Below are 22236 nucleotides of genomic sequence, written 5' to 3'. Positions count from 1 at the left end.
ACGGTCAACTGTGTCCTCATTTAAATTAGATGAGGACAGGCAAGTCTTCTGTATCAGTTTAAAAACTTTCCACTCTCACCCATAAGCTATGAATTTAAGTTTTTCTCTAAGAATATTCAGTAAAGAGACCCTGCAAAACACATAGCTCAGGCCCCAGTAGTAGCAGCCCACATCTACTGACTAGCACAAGACAGTAGTGGTGATGCTGGCCCTCAAGAACCTTCTGCATAGGGCATCAGAGTCAGATCTTCACAGTGGAGTACAGTTAAGTTCTAATAGTTGTAACACAATATGTTTCATGCCCAGCATAGAGTAGAATAGCTCAAGCCCCACCTGTGGCTCTTTTTCTACACTAGAAGAGTGGTTTGCAGTTGGACCTGGAAGAACAGTTAACAGGCAGAAATTCAGGTGCCAAATAGTGTTGGCAGGACATTATCAGGCACACATGAGGGAGCCAGGAGAATATAACATTTGGTGGCCATGGATACAGGTACCTGATGAAGCAGAGAGCAAGCAAAACCTTGCGGCCTTAATGGCAATGGATAGAGGAAAGGCTCCCACTGGTATTCACAGCTCAGTGGCAGAGGAGTAGGCACTGGCATGAATAGTGGTAAAAGACATTTCCACTGTAGCCCATTGCTTTCTAGAACATAAAATTAATGGGATCCTTTCAGTAGCTGTTAGTACAATCCACAGTTATCATTTTAACACTCCTCCCCAGAAAAGAGTTGGGAGGCCAAGAGTAGCATTGTTGGGAAGGGACTTTCTGATAACAAGGGAATGACTAATGTAACTAACCAGTCCATAAAGAAGAAGGGGGGAATTCCTCTGATGCCTTTAATGGGAAAATATGTTTCCCTATTCCTTCTTTGGGGTTTCGAGAGATGGGGAGGTCCTTCTGGTGGTATGGGGAAGACTAAGAAGGTGGTGGTACAGGGCAAATTTTCTGACTGATAAGATTTGGTGGCTCTGCAAGAAGTATCATCAGCTTTTCTGTAGTTGTGTTATGACTTTTACTAATCCTCCTTTTGGGCATCTTTTTTTAATATACTGAGAGATGGTCTGTAATGACAAGCAAAGAAGTAGTTAAAACATTGTTTCAGCTATTTAGTTGACACCTTGTTTCAGTTCAAGTTTCTTCTAAGCCTTGTAATTTCTAGAAATTACAGCAAATATACATATATATATATACACACACACACATATACACAAACACATAATATTCATCATAGGGAACTGGAATGCTAAAAAAGGAAATCAAAAGGTAAATGGCATAAAAGGCAAGTTTGGCCTTGAAGTACAAAACCACAGGGCAGAGACTAAAAGAGTTTTTTCAAGAATAACTTGGTAGTCATAGTACACCATCTTTTTCAACAACTCAAAAGGCAGCTCTATACATGGACACCACCAGATGTTCAGTATTGAAATTGGATTGACCATATGCTTTATGACCATATGTGGAGTACCTCTTTATATGGTCCATTCAAACAAGATCCAGGTCTCACTGTGACTTAGATTGTGAGTCATAAGCTTCTTATTAAAAATTCAGATTTAAATTAAGGAAAATAATCATATTATATAGGTGTGACCTAAATAAAATCCCTTATGGATATAGAATGGAAGTGATGACTACATTTAAGGGATTATATCTGGTACAGTGCCCGCAGAAGTATGGACTGAAGCTCACAAAATTGCACAGGAAACTAAAAAAAAATTCCAAAGAAAAGCAAGCAAGAATGATGTCATATTCTTAGTCTGATAGTCTTACTCTTAATCATAGACTGATAAGGCTTTACAAATAACTGAGGAAAGGAGAGCAAAAAAAGGTAAATGAGAAAGGGAAAGATATATCCCACTGAATGCAGAATTCCAGAGGATAGTAAGGAGAGGTTTTCTTAAATGAGCAATGCAAAAAAAGATGAAAACAATAGAATGGGAAAGACAAGAGTTCTCCAAGAAAATTAGAGATATCAAGAGACTATTTTGTGCAATAGTGGTCACAATAAAAGACAAAATGTTAGGAACATAAAAGGAGTTAAAGATATTAAAAAGAGGTGTGTATAAAAACCTACAGAAGATTTATAGAAGAAATATCTTATCATTACTCATAAACACAGAGGTGTGGTTTCTGATCTAGAGGCAGACATGCTGGAGAATGAAGTTAAGTGGACTTTAGGAAGCATTGCTAACAATAAAGTTAGTGAAGGTGATGGAATTCCAGCTGACATATTTAAAATCCTAAAAGATGATGCTGTTAAAATGATACCCACAATATGATAGTAAATTTGGAAAACTCAACAGAGGCAACTGGATTAGGAAAGATCAGTTCATGCCCCATAGCAACAAGGAAAATACCAAAGAATGTTCAAATTGCCAAATGATTGCACAGGCCAGTTTAGTTATGCTTGAGATCTTGCAAGCTAGGATCCAGGAATATGTGAACTAAGAATTTACCAGAACAGCAAGCAGGTTTTTGATCAGGAAGAAGAACCAGGGTCAAATTGCCAACATTCTTATGGAGAAAGTAAGGGAGTTCCAAAAAAACATCTACTTCTGCTTCACTAACTACAGTAAAGCCATTGACAGTGTGAATCATAGCAAAGTGGGCCCCCATTCTCAAAGAGATGGGAGTATCATTTCTGAAGGTCCAAAAGAAACAGTTAGAACTGGACATATAAAAAACTGATTGACTTAAGATTGGAGAACAAGTACAACAAGGCTGCATATTGTCACTTTATTAATTTGACTTATAAAAATAGTACATCATGTGAAATTCCAAGCTGGATGAATCAAAGACTGATTTTAATGTTGCTGACAATATATAAATAATCTCAGATATGTAGACAATAGCATTCCAGTGACAGAAAGTGATGAATTAAGAAGTCTCTTGTAATGGGATAAGAGGAGAGTTTAAAAGCTGACTTGAAGCTTGACATTAAAAACAAAAACAAACAAACAAAAATAAACTTGTAAGATCTTAGCAATCTGTCCCATCTTTTTTTCTGGCAAATTGAAAGAAAAGAAATGGTAGGAGCATAAGATTTTATATTCTTGGACTCAGAAATCACTACAGATGGCAACTGTAACTATGAAATTAAGACATTTGTTGCTTGGAAGCTATGGCAAATCTAGATGATGGAGACATCATGTTGCTTAAAAAAGTTCTTTATAGTCAAAGCTATGGTTAATCCCATAGCAGTGTATATTTGTGAGAGTTGAAGCATAAGGAAAACTGAATGCTGTAGAACTGATACTTTAAAATTGTGGTGCTTGGGGGGAATTCTTAAAATACTGTTTCTCTTAAATTCACCTTATTTTAAATTAGAATACTCTATAATAATAAAAAAGTTTAACAATCAATTTAAAGCCAACATCAGACACTATGAGAAAGCCATTTGTGTTGCTTTAACATGAGTTATTAATATTTAACTATTAAAAATACAAATTAGAGTATTAAATTTCCTTAGACTCCTTTGGAAAAGAACATACATACCTGGTAGACAATTGGAAGCTATGTTGAATGACATCATAGTTGATTATTTCAAGCTGATTTCTGAGGCCAGAAAATCCAGGTCCCACTGCTGTATATGTGACCTGTGGGCTGTCTTCTTCAAGGAACATCAGTAAACTATGAAGATTTATAGAGGAGGTAAAATGTTTTCCTTGAAATGATGTTTTTTACATCCCAGGAAAAAGAATGTCAAGCATATTTATGTAGTAATTCAGAATTCTTGCTCAAGAGAAAATAGTGAGAGGCAGTCAAGATGGCAGAGTAGCAGCAGGAAATTCTCTGAGCTCCTGCCACAACCACCTCCTATACTTGTAAAATATGATTCTAAACAAATTTTAGAGCTACAGAACCCACAAAGTGACAGAGAGAAACAAGTTTCCTGCTAAAAGCAGCACGGCAGGGTGATGGGAAAGGTCTATTGCTCTGAGCTGGGAACCGAGCACAGTACAGCATGAGCTGCAATGAGCCCATGGCAGCCCCAAACCAGAGGCACAGACCATCCAAGGCAGACATCAGGATAGTGAATCACTAACAGCTTTGGTGGTTTCCAGATTTTTCAACCCATAAAAGCCAAAGAAAAAGTAAAAGGTCAGTGGGGAACTCTGCTGAAACTTAGTGACAAAATAGCATGGACCAACCCCTGCCCCCATGGCAAAAGGTGGTGGAGGTACAGTGGTTGCAGCTGTTGCTTCATGCATACCTCCAGAGCTCTAGGCCTGCAGATCATAGGGGGACCAAGTGAATATTCACAGGGTAATGGCTCCTGCTTTGACCTGCTTGAATCTGGGTTGCTGTCTCCTTGGTTGGTGGTCCTGGGGTGAGAAATGTCAGTGTTCCAGAGCTTGTGGTAGCAGTAGAGAGGGCACCATCCTCAGACCTCCCACAACATTTATAAGAACTCCAGTGATATGGGACAAAGACCTCCACTCTGGAAGCAGAGTTCTGCCATGGCAAAGAGCTCAAAACTCTTGACTGGCAAATTACTGGTAAAAATAATTGGCTGGAAAGATGAGCAAGCAGAGGAAGCACAATCAGATCACAGAATCCTCTTTTGGGGACAAAAAGGATCAAAACATGGAACCAAAAGAATTCAATGAAGGCCAAACTCCTGTGACAAAAGCTTGCAAGAGAAATATGAACTGGTTATAAGGCATGGAGGAGCTCAAGAAGGATTTTGAAAATCAAACAAGAGAAGTAGAGGAAAAGTTGGGGAGAGAAATGAGAATGATGCAAGAAAATCATGAAAGCAAGTCAACAGTCTGCTAAAAGAAACCTCCAAAATACTGAAGAAAATAACACCTTAAAAAAATAGACTAACTCAAATGGCAATAGAGGCTCAAAAACCAATGAGGAGAAGAGTGCTTTAAAAAGCCAAATTTGCCAGGTAGAAAAAAGAATCTCAAAATCTCACTGAAGAGAATAATTCCTTCAAAATTAGATTGAAATAAATGGAAGCTAATGACTTTATGAGAAATCAAATTACTATTAAACAGACCCAAAAGAATGAAAAAATAAAAAGGGAGTGTGAAATATCTCATTGGACAAATGACTGACCTGGAAAATAGATGCAGGAGAGATAATTTAAAAATTATTGGATTACCTGAAATACATGATCAGAAAGAAACCTAGAAATCATCATTCAAGAAAATTTCAAGGAAAATTGTCTTTATGTTTTAGAACCAGAGGGCAAAATAGAGTTTGAAAGAAATCACCAAATCACCTCTTTAAAAAGATCCCAAAAAGAAAACTCCTAGGAATATTATAGCCACTTTCCAGAGTTCCCAGATCAAAGATAAAATAGTACAATCAACCAAGAAGAAACAATTTGAATATTGTGTAAAAACAATCAGAGTAACACAGGATCTGGCAGCTTCTACACTGAGGAATTGAAGGACTTTGAATATGATATCCTGGAGGTCAAAGGAGCTGGGATTAAAACCAAGAATCACCTATGCAGCAAAACTGAGCATAATGTTTCAGAGGAAAATATGGTCATTCAATGAAATAGAGGACTTTCAAGCATTCTTGATGAAAAAAGCAGAGTTGAATAGAAAATCTGACATTCAGATACAAGAAGCAAGAGAATCATGAAAAGCTAAACAGGGAAAAGCTAAGATAAGAACTTATAAAAGGTAAAGAATTTACATCCCTATATGGAAAAATGATATTTGTAACTTATGATACTTTTCTCAGTATGAGAACAGTTGAAAGGAATATCAATTTGTGTGTATGCATGTATATGTATATATGTATGTATGTATGTATGCACATATATATGTATACATACATATGTATTCCTATATAGGAGGATATATGGGCATATGAAAACATAGATCCAGGAGAAATAATTTTAAAATTATTGGAGTACCTGAAAGTCATGATAAAAAAATGAACCTAGAAATCACCCTTCAAGAAATTCTCAAGGAAAATTTTCCCCAATACTTTAGAAGCAGAAGGCAATATGGAGGTTGAAAGAATCCACTGATTACGTCTTGAAAAATATCCCTAAAAGAAAACTCCTAGGATTATTTTAACCAGGTTCCAGAAGTGCCAGACAAAGGAGAAAATATTACAAGCAGCCAAGAAGAAACAATTTGAATATTGTGGAAACACAATCAGGATAACATAGGATCTGGCAGCTTCTACATTGAGGGATCAAAGGGCTTTGAATATGATATTATGGAGGTGAAAGGAGCTGCTATTAAAACCAAGTATTGCCTATCCAGCAAAACTGAGTATGATATTTCAGGGGAAAATATGTTCATTCAATGAAATGGAGGACTTTCAAGCATTCTTGATGAAAAAACCAGAGTTGAATAGAAAATTTGACATTCATATAAAAGAAACAAGAGGAGTATGAGAAGGTAAACAGGGAAAGAAATCATAAGGAGCTCATCTTTTTTTTTTTTTGCTTTATTTTTAGAGGGCAATTGGTGTTAAGTGTTTTGCCCAAGGTCACACAGTTAATTTTTCTGTTAAGTGTCTGAGACCAGATTTAAATTCAGGTCCTCTTGACTCTAGTGCCAGGGTTCTACTTACTGTGTTACCTAGCAACCCCACATAAGGAACTTATCAAAACCAAACTATTTACATTACTACATACAAATATGATAATTGTAACTTATTAAATTTTTCTCAGTATGAGAACAGTTGAAGAGAATATAAATGTGTGTATGTATGTGTATATATGTGTGTGTATATGCATGTGTGTATATGCATATATATGTATACAAACATACATATGTCTATATAGGAGTGTATAAGGATGTATGAATACATATGTAAGTGTGTGAATGTATATGTACAGGTATATATAGACAGAGGGCACAGGACCTGTCGAATAGGAAGGGATGATACTTAAAAGGTGAAATTGAGAAGTGAGAGAGGAATATAATAAGAGAAGGTGGGGGGAGACAAAATGGGATAAATTATCCCATATGTAATATGCAAGGGAAATCTATTACAATGGAGGGGAAGAACAGGAAGGCAAAAAGAAATGGATTAACTTTACACTCATTGAATTTGGGTTTGGGAGGGAATGACATATACACTAAATTGGGTATCTCGTCCTACAGGAGAGTAGAGGGAAAAGTGATGAGAAAGGAATGATGGAGTGCAGGGCAGGTTTGGGGGGGAGGGAAGTTGGAAGCATACACTTTTGAAAAGGGACAAGGTCAAAGTAGAGAATAGAACAAGTGGGGGTGGTATAAGATGGAGGGTAATATAGTCAATCTTTTATAATATATACAGTAAGGAAAAGTTTTGCATAGCTAAATATGTACAACCTATACTGAATTGCTTATCTTCCCATTAAGAAGGGTGGGTGATGAGGGAAGAAGAGAAAGAATCTCCAACCCTATGTTTTAAAATAAAATGTTTATATATATATATATATATATATATATATATATATGTGTGTGTGTGTGTGTGTGTGTGTGTCTGTGTGTGTCTGTGTGTCTGTGTGTGCATACATATATATATATATATATATATACATACACACATACAATTTTTTACATGCAACTGGGAAATAAGATATACAGGCACTGGAGTATAGAGTTCCATCTTGTCTCCTGGAAAGTCAGATGGGATAGTGGGGAAGATATAGGAGAAAGCAGATTGGGGGAGGGGGTATAAAGTGTGATCGCTGTTTTGGCATGGTGGGTAGGGGAAAGACAGGGAGAAAATTTGTAACTCAAAATCTTGTGCAAGTGAATGATGTAAACTAAAAATTAACATAAAATTTTATTAATATAAAAAGATACCAGAAAGAAAACTCCAAGGTTATTATACCCAAGTTCCAGAATTCCCAGGTCAAGAAGAAAATATTACTAGCAGCCAGGAAGAAGCAATTTGAGTATTGTGGAAACACAATCAAGATAGCACAAGATCTAGCAGCTTATACATTAATGGATGGAAGTACTTGTACTATGATATTTCGGAGGTCAAAGGAGCTAGGATTAAAACCAAGAATCACCTACTGAGAAAAACTGAGTATAATGCTTCAGGGGAAAATATAGTCCTTCAATGAAATACACAACTTTGAAGCATTTTTGATGAAAAAAGCAGAGCTGAAGAGAAAAATTGACTTTCAAATAATGGAAAAAAGATAAGCATGAAAACATAAACAGGAAAAAGAAATCATAAGGAATTTATTAAAGTTGAAGTGTTTACATTCCTAGGTGGAAAAATGATAATTGTAATTCATAAGACTTTTCTTAGTATGAGGATGGTTGGGAGAGATTGGGGGAGAGGGTATTTAGAAGCGCATACTTTTGAAAAGGGACAGGATAAAAGCAGAAAATAGAATAAGTGGGGAGGGCAGGATAGGATGGAGGGAAATATAGTTTGTCTTTAACAATACATCTACTGTGGAAGCATTTTGTGTAACTACACATGTACAACCTATATTCAATTCCTTACCTTCCCAGTGGGGTGGTTGAGGAGCAAAGAACGGAAAGAATCTGGAAATCAAAGTTTTTTTTTTTTTTAGTATGTTAAAAATAGAAAAAAAATATTAACCACCATCTAGTCTCTCTGGGGAGGTAAGACTCATATCTGGTGGCAAGTGCTGTCTGTAAACTGAAATCACTTCTATTTTCTTTAGCAGCTTTTTCTGAATTTTTTCTTTTCCATTCTTCATAATCTCATTCTAAATATTTTTTTTGTTGTTACTTGCATAGAGACTGATCCATACTTTATTTCTTTCTTAAAATCTTCAAATATATATCTTTTGGATGATGGAGAAGCTGAAATGCTAGGTTCTTCCTTAACTTGCTGCTCACAATTTTCCAAAATTGATCAAATTAAACTTTCTCTCCACTGGGTGTGGTCACCATTTTATCTTTCTCCACTTTTAGCTTTAGGACCTTGCATGCTGGAAATACTGTAGCTATAGTGAAAAAAGGCCTGAACAAATCCAGATCTACTTTGTGTATCTGGAGAAGAGTGGCCTTATATGCTGATAGTATCTTTGTAACAACATTTACTGCCTTCCTGCAGTTAATGGTCTAGAGTTGTTATATATTTCAAGATTTGAATTCAAGCCTATAAGAAAACACTCAAAAGACTTAAGACAGCATTATATATATATATATATATATATATGTATATATATATATGTGTGTGTGTGTGTGTATGTATGTATGTATTTCTCTCTTTAAACTGAAAAGTTTAACTAAATAAGTTCTGTTGAAAGGTCATCTCATACTCAAAGCAGCAGTCTAGACACATGATTGAATTACTTTTTTCCATTGTATGAGTGGACATTCCAGTACACTTGGGAGAATTACAGGTACTCCCCAGCTTTCGTCAGGACAACAGGGTCTATGATGCCCAGTTGTTATCCAGAACATACAGTGAGCCTGTGTTCTTTGGCATGTAGAAAATAGGATAGCCTATGTGTCTCCCTGTGTGATAACTAAAGGCATAGAAAAGAATTTACAAATTATGCCTTGGTTTACCTTTATTTCTCATGGAATATGACCAAGGTGAGAAGTCTAAATTTTCTAAAAACAAGATTATATTTTACAGAGACCTGGATCATGCAACAAGTATCTTGTCTTCTCATTGTTCTGAGAAGTTTTCACAATGAGCAAACCTATAATAATAGAAAAGTTCTAAGCGAGACTATCTCCTGCCATAAGTATCTTGCCCTCTGAGTGTTCTGAGACTAGATGCATTTCCAAAGAGAGCAACACTGTAGTAACCTGGAATGTTCTTAGAGACAGTGTCTCCAGCCACAAATATTTTGTTTTCTGAGGGTTACATAGTTGTGCCAACATTGTTCCCTCACCTTTCCTGGAGGTGAAATGTCTTCAAGTGTTAGACATTGAATACATTTTCTGAATTCATCAATCATTTCAGCTGACTTTTTTTCCCCTTCCTTCACATACCTCTATCAATGCACATGGAGAATCCTCCAGGTGATAAGAGGGTCAGTAAAGGTGGGAAGGGGTGAGGGAGGATATGCTGGTAGAAGGGAATAAAAGGGAATGGAAGGGGGTGAGGAACTGGTGAACCATTAACTGCCCAAGATCCTTTCTTCTGACTCTGGGGAATGGGGAAGTCACTCTTCCTCTGCTTCCTCCAGATTCAGGGAGTAATTATGCTAGAGAAGACTTTTGACATTCCTTTGGATAGCAAGGGAATCAAATCAGTCAATATTTACAGAAATTAACTCACAATATTCACAAGGACAGATACTGAAGCTGGAGTTTTAATTGTTTGACCACATAGTGAAAAGACAGAACTCATTGAAAAAGACCCAGATGTTGAGAAAAATTAAAGGAAAAAGGGGGGGAAATGGCAGAGTTTGAGATGAATAGAAAGTGCCATGGCCACAATGAACTTTGGCTTGGAGAGACTTTTGGAGACAGTGCAAGATAGAAGAAACTGGAGGGCTATGGTCCACAGGGTTCCAAAGAGTTCCATATGACTGAATGAGTGAATAACAATAACCACAAGCTCCTTGGATTAAAGGAAATCAAATACCCAAATTAAGAAGGAACCACTTTTCAAAGTTCTTTGAAAAGGTGATTATAAGAAGAAAGAGTTTATGAACGTATTTTTGTTCAAGAATAGAATTTTTCCAAAAAAATAAAGCACAGTGACAATAGAAGCATCATTAGTTTTGTTATTGAAAGTGGTTTGTGTAAAAGGAAGTACATTGGTATAGGGCTCAAAAGCATGACGGTCGTGGCAAGTAGAGTGAGACAGGAAGAAGGAGAGATTATATTTCCATACAACATTATTACCGTGAGAACTTAAGGAAATTTGAGTTTGATTATGTGCTAATGGTTTTTTTGAGATCCTAGACCTGCCAGAATGAGAGCAAAGAGAAGTGATCAAGTCATTGCAGATAGTAAATGTTCATACTCCCAACCAATAGGTCAAGGGTAATATAGTGTTTATATATATAATATATATATGTATACATGTATATATATGTATATATGTGTGTTTAAATATATATATATATATATATCCCGCACATAGGTGTCAGATTTGTAAATGTTCTCAGGGTGTCCAGTGTTAGAACATAAATTTCTTAAATGCATATTCTTGAACTTTTGCCTCATCACAAAATGCAAAATGTCTCTACTAGGCTAGGCACTAAATAAATGGCCCTTTATTTTTTTTGTTTGTTTTTCCAATTAAATAAACCCAAGGTAAAAAACAGGCATCATATTGCAATGGATTACAAATGCCAAAAGAACAATTAGCATTTTTTTTCCTAGAGGCAACAGGAAATAACTGAATTAATTTGAACAGAGAATTATATGGTTAAACTTACTTAAGGCCTACCATTTTTTGTAGCTAAATAGACAAGACCTGAAAGAGAAGAGACTAAACCTAGGAGACAACTGATGTAATACCTCAAATTTGGAGGAGTTGTGGCTTTAAAATATTATTATGACCCTGGGATTGGAGAAAAGGAAACAGATTAATCACATATAGAGAGCAAATGTACACAAATCTGGCAATTTTAATATTACAGGTAAAGGAGAGGGAAGCATTCAGAATAAGGTAGAAATTGTAAAACTGGGTGGCAATAGGGAATTTAACCAAAGCATGAGGAGGGATTGAGTTTGTGGAGGAAATATAATATATTATATTTGGAAATGTTACAATTGAAATGGTCAAAATAATTCCATAATTTGGAACTAGACTTCAGAAAAGAGATGAGTGATTAAATGTCTGGGTCATCCGTGAAGGGAGCAAAATGGAGTTAACATTAAGGGAATGTACTTTGTATCACACTCCCCTTGCCATCATCACTGCCACCAGCAGCAGGAGCAGCACCCCTGCTACTGCATTCTCTTTTCAACTGCAGGCTAAAATTTGATACCCATCTCTAACAGGGGATGCCTAGTGGTCAAAACTACCACAGGACCCTCAATTATTGTGAAGATGGTAGGAGTAGGACATTATATATTTGCATAAGTGGCTGTGCTTGAATAGATAGGAAGGAAGAGAGGACAGGAGGAAGTGCATGGTCATTGTTCTTACTGAGATTTCATTATCTTGAAACTCATCTCCTTCCAAAACTGGGAAGGTAATGCTCCATGAGCAAAAGATATAGATCCTCCTGAGATGAGAATTGAATGGAGCTGATATAAGCAATCAATCTTACTTATAGGAAGTATTAACCCTCATGGCCTACCCCAGTAAACTGGGTACTGGGATGTCACAATGGGTCTTCTTGTTTGAATATCTTATTTGCCCTTAGATACCAAGGACGGACTACATTGGATACAGATGACAATGAAGAACTTGATATGGGAAAGTAAGGCAATAAAAAGTTAAATCATTCTCCCCATCTGCAGGTACCATATCTTTCCCAGCATGCAAATTTAAAGACTTGAAGGATGGGGTTCTCTTATCATTCTCATCTCTTGCTTCTCTCAGGACTTTTTTTACTATTTGTATGACTTGGTTGTGAGGAAAATATCATACAGATTGCTGGAACTGAGTTTCTGAAGAAAAGGGAGTTTCATGATTTATTTTCCCAGATCCTGGTAAAAGATCAGGTCCTGCCACTCTTATCACTTACTCTAGTAGGTGGGTTGCTACTCATCGCTTCTGGCCAAATTCTGGGCCCACTCATTTGATGTGTAGATATGTCTGTGTCTGTGTGTGTATGAGATTATTGAGAGAAATTTTGTAAAACTCTATTGTCTTTGTAATTTATATTTGAACATGCTTTGTCTTCAGGTAAATGAATATTCAATACGTGGTACAAAACACACCATTATTATTTACCAAACTAAGAAAACTGAATTGTCAAATTATCAAAATGGGAAAATTTAACTAAGGAACTATATTTAAAGACATTACATTCCTAGTTATTTTGATTAATTCTATCATGTAATAATGTAATCTATAAAATACACTTGTATTATTTTCATGAAAATGTCTTTCAGTTATTATTTTACAAAGAATCTAGATAATCTATGCTAATATTTTGATGGGATATTTAGATGTGTATAAAATGACTGAGGTTTTCTACCAGCTGAATCATTGGTGTTCTCTTGCTCCCTCATCAGTTATACTTTCATCATTTTATCTCCACACATGGATCAATAATTCATAAAATTATGCTGACACCACACTATTTTCAGTTTCATAAAACTGGTTTGTGCATAGAGATAACACATTTTTATAATTACTTGCAATAAATTTGCTTTAGGATTTGCTTGCTAAAGTAGTACGATGGAGGGTGACATTAGAATATGATTTCCCAGTGCCAATTGTGGGGAAAAAACCATAAAATTCAATCAATTGACTAGTCATTTATTGACAGAATGCCAAACTATTTTTCACATTTTTTTAATTGGGCTGTAGCTGAATCAATAAACTCTTTGAAATCCTCTATATAGCCAAAATAACATTGTATCAGGACATTACTTCTTTTCAGTTTCTATGATGCCCCTTCATGGTCTGCCAGGGCCAATTATTAAATGACACCCTTTTGGCCCAAAATAATTAAGATAGTTGTCAAAAATGTGTTCCTTCAGCCCAGGTATACCTTATTTGCTGGTACATTTAACTTTAATTTGTACTTGGAAGAGGATAAAATACATGGTATCACAAAATGAAATGGATACTCTGTAGCCAGACACTTTAGATTCATATTAACATTAAAAAATACCTGCCATATCAGATGAAAAAAAAGTAAAATGTGTCTCTCTACTGAAAGAAGCAAACAAGGTCAAGAGAGGGAGATACTACAAAGAAAAGGCAGAAAGAGTTAGCGTATGCATTTTTTTCCTCTTTATATGACATAACTTCTCTGTGGCTGTTTCTGCTTAATGCTGATTGCTTCAGTGAAGGAAAAGGTGAGTTTACTATCAAGGGAAAAATATTTAACTCAGTTATTCATTTCCAACCAATTATAGTGATGATATTCATACCTAACCTAACCATTTCTTCTAGTGGTATTTTATGCCTCTTTCTTATATCTGATCTTATATTCCTTTGGGGGCTAATGAGTTCATGTTTCCTCAACCTCTTCCTCATTTATTCTGTCTATCTTTATCCCTTCCTGGAACCTTTTTTTCTGACATTATCTACAACTTACACCATGAGACACATGAGTAGTTTGGCATATTTCATATGACAACAGAAATTCATTCAGCACTTTTCATTGATATTTCTAAAACAAATATTTGATCATATGTCATACAAACTGCTTGGTCCGACATCTATAATCTAGCTCTAGGATAACATTCTGATTTTTATGTATATATTCCCTATCATGGACTTTATGTTACAATGAAATGGACCTGTTTGTTCCTTGACTTTGGTGTTCTGTCTGCCATGTACATGCTTTTGCATAAGCTGTCCCATATACCTTTTATTTTTCTTAAAGCAATTGAGGTTAACTAACTTGCTCAAGGTTACACGGCCAGTTATTTCTGTGTGTGGTGCTGAGTATCTGAGCCCGGATTTGATCCAGGTCATCCTGACACTGGAGCCAGTGCTCTTACTCGCTGAGCCACCTGGTTGCCCCTAAGCAATTGGGGTTAAGTAACTTGCTCAAGGTTACACAGCCAGGTGTTTCTGGGTGGGTGCTAAGTGTATGAGCCTGGGATTCGATCTCCAGGTCATCCCAACACTGGAGCCGGTGCTCTTAGTCACTGTGCTACCTGGCCACCCCCATATACCTTTAATGAGCACTGTCCTCATCCCCATCTCTTCTATACAGAATCCATAGCATCTTGTTTTGAGGTGAGATGTCCGGCCACTTCCTATAGGAAGCTTTCCCCCCTATCTGTTATTACTCTCTCCCTCCTCAAAGTATAATGCATTTAACTATCTTTTTAAAGATTGGATTCCTCCCTTAGAAGGTGGGCACCTTGAAAGTTGTATCCTCAGTATGTAGTATGCTATCTTGTCCATTGTAGATATTAAATGAATAATTGGTGAACATTCATGGATAAGTGTTAGGTTTAGTTAATTATATAAGATTTATTTCAAAATATAGTTAGTTCAACATATAGGAGTTATTGCTTAACATACAAATTCACATTAAAATGAATTGTTCCTTTTGCTATTTTTGAGTCACAATATATTACAAATGAAAAGTAGGTACCTAAAGAATAGTAGCAGAAAACAAAGGAGCTTCTTCATATGTACTTAAGATATTTCCTAGGGGAAAAAAAAGAACCTTCAGATTAAAAGTGATTTTTTTATTAGAATCAGAGAGCTAACATTTGATCTAGGTGCATTATTACAAATGGAAGAACTGCTATTGGTAAAATATGGATGATATTCACAATTGGGTAGTATATCATTGCCTCAAATTCTGAATTACTTTCAGGTACATTAGTTTGGAACAGCTCATATCCTGTAAAATATTTCCTCTTCCTATACAAAACAACAAATAAAAAACCCACTCAGTTTATATTTTTCCATTCAAATGACATTGCATTTCTTTTTGGCATCAATAAATGTGTTCTACTAACTGAATAATGTGTGAGAAAACTGAATTTTATGCAAGTATTGCTGAAGACTCTGAGTGATTACAAGCAAGAAGGCAGGTAACATATGACAATGTTGTTGATTGATCCCAGTTATTTTGAACACCCTGAGAATTAATTGTAAATTTTGCTTATACATAATTATTTAGGAGCCTCTAGTTGCCACAGAAGAAAATAATGGATTTCATTTAGGGCTGAGAGAAAGGAGGAAGGAAAAGGAGACAAATGTGTTTGATTTCCATTCACCATATTTAACTTAGTTTTATGCTGTGGGTCAGTTTCATTTGCCAAAACTGAATGACATCATTAGAATTCTACTCCCACATCTTGGCAATAGAGTAAAAACATTAGATTTCATATATTTTTAATTTCATCTTCAAATGTGTGATATATTATGCTCTAAACACAACTATTCTTTCCTTTTGTACATATTATAAGGGTAATTTATAGTCAGTATATATTGTCCAATTAATAATGTTACTTCCATATTATGGAAAACTGAAATTCATAAATGTTCTTTATATGTAGGTATGTATTTACCAATTATATATTTATGTACAAATATATATATTTATGCACACTCATGTGACACACAAATAAACATTTTTCTTAATTGTTAAAAATAGGTCTAAATAAAATGCTGAATATTCCTGGCAAAATATTATATTAATTTGTAATTAACTCTTATATGCCTACTACTAAAGACAGTCATTATAACTTCCATATACTTTTTTCTTTTTTAAAGCAATCGGGGTTAAGTAACTTGCTCAAGGTTACATGGCCAGTTATTATTTCTGGGTGTGGTGCTGAGTATCTGAGCCCAGATTTAATCCAGGTCATCCTGACACTTGAGCCAGTGCTCTTACTCGCTGAGCCACCTGGCTGCCCCTAAGCAATTGGGGTTAAGTAACTTGCTCAAGGTTACACGGCCAGGTGTTTCTGGGTGGGTAAGGAGTGTCTGAGCCTGGGATTCGATCTCCAGGTCTTCTCAACACTGGAGCTGGTGCTCTTACTCGCTGTGCTACCTGGCCACCCCTTCCATATACTTTTTACATATATTATAGCATTTGAGACTCACAATAACTACCTGGGGCAAATATTGCAAGTGTTCTTAGTTCCATTTCACAGATGAGGCAATGGAGGCTTAAACATGATTTGCCGATGGTCACGTTTTTAGTGTCAGAGGGAGAAGCTAAAACAAGATATTTATGACTACAAGTTCAGCACTGTTTCTACATCATGTTGTACTGCCACACTTTGGATCATATTATTTATGTTTAAAATTATCATAATTTCCTTATAAAAAATCAATCCTTTTAAAGTGCCACCAACATTTCTATGTATCACCAACAAATCCAACAGCAAGAGACAGAAGAAGAAATTAAAATAATGGTTGACAATATAAAACACTTAGGAGTGGGCAAAGCCAAGATGGCAGAGTAAAAGCAGAAACTTGCTTGAGCTCCAGCTCAAGCCATCTCCAACAAATATAAAATAATTCTCTAAACTAATTTCAGATCTACATAAAACACAAAGTGGCAAAGAGAAGCAAATCTCCTGCTTAAGGCAGGCTGGCAGGCAACAGGAAGGATCTGTCACACTTAGTTGGGAGCTGAATGCAGTCCCACATGAGCCCTGCCAGCCCAGACTCCCGACCCAGGCCAACTTGAGCAGTCTTCAGGAAACTGAATCACCAGCAGCTATGGTGGTTTCCATACTTTTCAACGCATAAACCCCAAAGAGAAAGTAAAAGATCAGTAGGGAACTCTGTGGGAAGTGGGTGAGAGAAGATTACTGTCTGACTCCTGCCCCCAAGGTGACAAAGGTGGTGACAGCATGATTGCTGCAGTTGCTGCCTCATGGCTACCTGCAGAGAACCTGGTCTACAGATTATAGGGAGACCAAGTGACCATTCAAAGCGTTATCGCTCTTACCTTGACCTGCTTGAATCTGGATCATGGTCTTGGGGGGTGGTCCTAAAGTGAGGAATGCCAGTGCGCCACAGTTTGTGGTGGTTGTTGAAGGGAACCCTCCTCGTAGCTCAGACAACAGCTAGGAAAATCCCAGCAATTTGGAGTTTTCCACTCTGGAAGCAGAGTTCTACCCTGGCAAAGAGCTAAAAAATCAAGTAATTGGCTGGCAAGATGAGCAAACAGAGGAAGCACAATCAGACCACAGAATCTTTTTTTGGGGAACAGAGAGAATCAAAACATGGAACCAAAAGAAGACATAGAAGTCAATACTCCAGCATCAAAAGCCTCCAAGAAAAAAAAAAAGTGAACCTGCCATGGGCTATGGAGGATTACAAGAAGGATTGTGAAAATCAAGTAAGAGAAGTGAAGGAAAAAATGGTAAGAGAAATGAGAATGATGCATGAAAATCATGAAAAGCAAGTCAACAGCCTTCTTAAAGAGTTCCAAAAGTAATGAAGAAAATAAAACCTTTAAAAAATAGGCTAACTCAAATGGCAAAAGAGGCCCAAAAAATCAATGAGGAGAAGAATGCCTCAAAAGCTTAATTGCCCAGATGGAAAAGGAATGTCAAAAACTCACTGAAGAGAATAATTCCTTCAAAATTATATTGGATCAAATGGAAGCTAATGATTTTATGTGAAATCAAGATACTATAAAACACACCCAAACAAATGAAAAAAAAAATATAGAAGGCAATGTGAAATAGCTCACAGGAATAATCACTGACCTGGAAAATAGATCCAGGACAGATAATTTAAAAATTATTGGACTACCTGAAAGCCATGTGTAAAGACAAGCATGAGCAGCTTTCCAGAGGACTACTGCTGTGAACAGCTTTCAAGGTTCTGATTACATAGTATGGTGAACTCTCTTTTCAGTAACAAATCAGAGCAAAGCAGTAACAGAAAATCAAATTACAGCATTCAGAATGTTACAATTTATCACAGAAAATAAAAATACAGCATTCACCATGTCACAACTCAACAACTTATCACTAAAATTGCCACATAGTTTTCACCAAAGTGGTCATAGTTTTCAACAAACTTCACTCAGTTAGTAATTCAATCATTTAATATCTCAATCATTCAATAATACTTAAGTAGGCTTGCCTCCTTAAAGGTCACAAAGTACAAATGTCAAAGTTCTCCTCCCATGGGGTGCAATTAAGTTACAACTTCAACAGTCACTACTCATTACCCTCTTAAGAGGTAGTGGAAAATACAAATGCCATCTGCCCCTATGTCACAAGTAAATTACAATTCCATCAGTCACTACTCAGTATCCTATTTTATCAGTCAATACTCAGTCAACTTCTTCAGTCACTACTCAGTACCCAAGGAGAGGTCTTTTCATCTTAACATTGGGCAGGCTTTCAGCTCCCATGGTTCCTCTTCCATGGTCCCAGCTCCCACCCTAATCTAACCAACTGTCACCTGAGTTCAAAGGCAGACCGCTGCCAGCTACTTGTCTAGCTCTCTGTGCAGTTCCTGCTCCACATTGGGGCTCACAATGTCCAGTCCATCTCAAATCCTTCACAGTTTCTGTTCCTAGGACGACAAGGCTTAACAAAGCCACAAGTACATTCATAAACATTAACAAAGTAACAACAACATTTGTATAAAGTACCAGGACTACAGTCATGCTTCCTCAGTCTTCTGCAGCTCCAGCTGTGCCATATCAAATATATTTTCTTTACCTCATAATCAGGCTTTTTATTGTCTGGTATAAATTGATGATTATAAATAGCATCACTTGGCATAAATGATTCTTTATCAAAAATTTCCCATGATATTTTAAAGCAATACAAGGTCACTTCAATTGCTTTTCAAAGTTTGTCAAAATATAATTTATCTGGCAGTCACTTCCATTAAAAATACCTTCACATGAAGAGATAAATTACCAATTCTTTCATAACAGGAGCAAACACTGCAAATTTTGTCAACATATTTGAGCATGCTATTCAATATTGATAATTTTAGAAATTATTTATAAAGTCTGAGACTGTGCCTATTCACATCAGGAATATGAAGAGTGGAGTCAGTTAGCTAAAGCACTTAGGCAAAAAATAACTCAAAAGAATGAAATGTAAAATTCATAGATAATTCACATAAATGTTTTTGAGCATAGAATTCTAGACTTTGGAGGGCTTTAGAGATAATCTACTCTAACTACCTAATTTTACAGAACCTGAAGTAGAGGTACAGTGAATATGTAAAAATAATGTCATACATTAGGAGAAAAAACCTGTACCTGGTTGTCTTCCTTTTTTGTTGAATATTTCACCATCCTTCCACTCACTCAGTTTGGCAAAAAGTTTTCTTTACCTTTCCCTCTTTCCATACACCATATTTTAAGATTACCTTTTCTTATCATTCTGTCTATTATGAAGTAGTAAAATCACAGGATCATACATTTCAAACTGGAAGGGACTTGAGAGACCATCTATTCCAAGTTTCTAATTTTAAAGATGAAGAAATTGAGGCCTTAGGAAGGTTATGCTACTTGACCATACTTGTGACATAGCATGGGTCCTCAAACTCCAGAATTTTCTCTTGCATTTACTTACTTATCTCTTTTCACATAACTACCAACCTGGTAGAGATTCTTATCACTTCTCACTGGGACTCATAAAAGCATGCTAAAGTATTTCTCTGCTTTAAATTTTCCCTTCTAAAATCTATTCTCTACACAGTTCAAAAAAAATTCTTCTTAAGGTATAGGCCTGATTATATCATTCTCCTTAACAAAAACAACCAGCAAGGTGAATATTGACTACATGAGAAAATACACACTTATTCATATGGGATTTATGAATACAAATTCTATTTTCATTTTTCCATCCTAGGTTTATTTCTACTACTCTTTCCACTGATTCTATGCTCTAGCCAAATTACTATACTGCTTCTAAATACATCATTCCATCATCCCTCTATGTCTGGGATATGGTTCCTCCACTCAGAACCTTTATCTTCTTTCAGAATTAAATTCATTTACTACCTCCTTCATGAAGTCCCCCTCTTTTCCCTTCCCCAGTAAGATACTCTCTTCTCAATTTTCCTTCTAACATCTCTGTGTGATTGCATATATATATATATATATATATATATATATATATATATATATATAATACTTCCCCAAAATAATATGTCAATCCCTTTTCACTTTAAGTTTTATAGCTTGAGTGTATAATAGCTCAAGGGTCATGTGCAGTATTGGAATAAGAGTATATGATTTAATTTATGTAATCAATCAGCGACATTTATCATCCATTATGTGCCAGGCAGTTTTCTAGGTTATGAATTTTGTGGGATTTAGGAAAATGAAACAAAGTAATTTTCTTTATCAAGCATTTATGTTGCTGGTGGAAAAGCCCAAAGGGAATGTTATTCATGAAATGATACCTTGTCACAGTCCCCATGTCTGGGAGAAGGGGGGCCAAACTCTCACTATGATTACAAGGCATGACATTTTTCATTCAGGATTGTGTTTTATCTACCCTAAAAAACCTCTGGTTGGGAAGAAAGTGCAGCAATTGAGTTTGTTAGTCTCAGCTTTAGAACTAATAGAATCTTGTGCTTCTGTGGAGAATGGTGGTATGCCTAAAAGATAGAGAACTTCAAGGCAAAGTGCAGAATGAGAGAGAGACAGAGAAAGAGAGACAGAGAGAGAGAGAGACAGAGACAGAGAGAGAGAGAGAGAGAGAGAGAGAGAGAGAGAGAGAGAGAGAGAGAGAGAGAGAGAGAGAGAGAGAGAGAGAGAGAGAGAGAGAGAGAGAGAGAGAGAGAGAGAGAGAGAGAGAGAGAGAGAGAGAGAGAGAGAGAGAGAGGAATGTTGTATTGAAGGAGATACAATATGAAGGAGTTGTCAGGGAGAATGTGAGGGAGAAAGAGAAGTCTGCTTGTTCCCTGGATAGAGTTAGGTACCACAAACATATGAAGTAGGGTAGATTTTGCAGGATTCTTATCTGGGGCAGACAATATCTTCTCTCATGGCCCCTTTCCATGTTCTTAATGACCCTCATTAAGCTTATCAATTTTCTCACTTATTTCACTTTCACAATTGTTCTTTAAAAGTTGTGAACAAAATGAAATTCAGAGAAATTAAGTGGCTTAGGCAGGGTTATGCATCTGATAAATAGTTGATATAGAATTTCAACCTATTCTTTCAATATCTCTGTTGAATCATCTTTATATCTCTTTGCATCATTGCTCAAGTATTTGACCAAGTAAATAGTAATAAATAATGATACATCAAAATAGCAGGTGATACAAGAATCAATGGAGAAAGAAATGATGAAAGTGAAAAGAGATTTCAGCATATTTCCATTAATACCTTGCATTCATAAAATGATACAGATGTCATCATTTAGGAAATGTATGAATGGAAATGTGCAATCACAATTATGTGGCAAGTTCAAGTGAAAACTAATATTAGTCCTTAAGTGTTATTTTCTACCCTCCATTTAGTACAAGAAAGCCCAATAGCATGTTGAATATCTCTTCCTTTTTCTACTATTTTATTTATTTTGTTTGTTCTTAATATAATTTTTTTTTGTTTCCAGATCCAAATGCTGTCCTTCTCTCTCTCCCCTCACCCACCCTTTGAGAAGTAAAGCAACCTGATACACAATATATATTTAAAGTCATGAAAAATGCTTTTTTTCATACATCATGTTGCAAAAGAAACAAAGAAAAGAAAGGAAGGTGGGAATGAAGGAAGGAAAAGAAAGAAAGAAAGAAAGAAAGAAAGAAAGAAAGAAAGAAAGAAA

General features: G+C 36.0%; 1 pseudogene; it reads right to left on the bottom strand.

Moving 5' to 3' along the window:
• Positions 1–249: 249 nt before the first annotated feature.
• LOC138148100 (origin recognition complex subunit 6-like) overlaps positions 250–22236 on the bottom strand; it is a 27170-nt pseudogene continuing 5183 nt past the window's right edge.

This window comes from Petaurus breviceps, unplaced genomic scaffold (assembly GCF_028583685.1).
Source record: "Petaurus breviceps papuanus isolate PSGF00001 unplaced genomic scaffold, PetGlider_PUasm1.0 90822, whole genome shotgun sequence".
Taxonomy (NCBI): domain Eukaryota; kingdom Metazoa; phylum Chordata; class Mammalia; order Diprotodontia; family Petauridae; genus Petaurus; species Petaurus breviceps.
The sequence above is the reverse complement of the archived record's forward strand: the minus strand, read 5'-3'. Positions and strand labels throughout refer to the sequence as shown.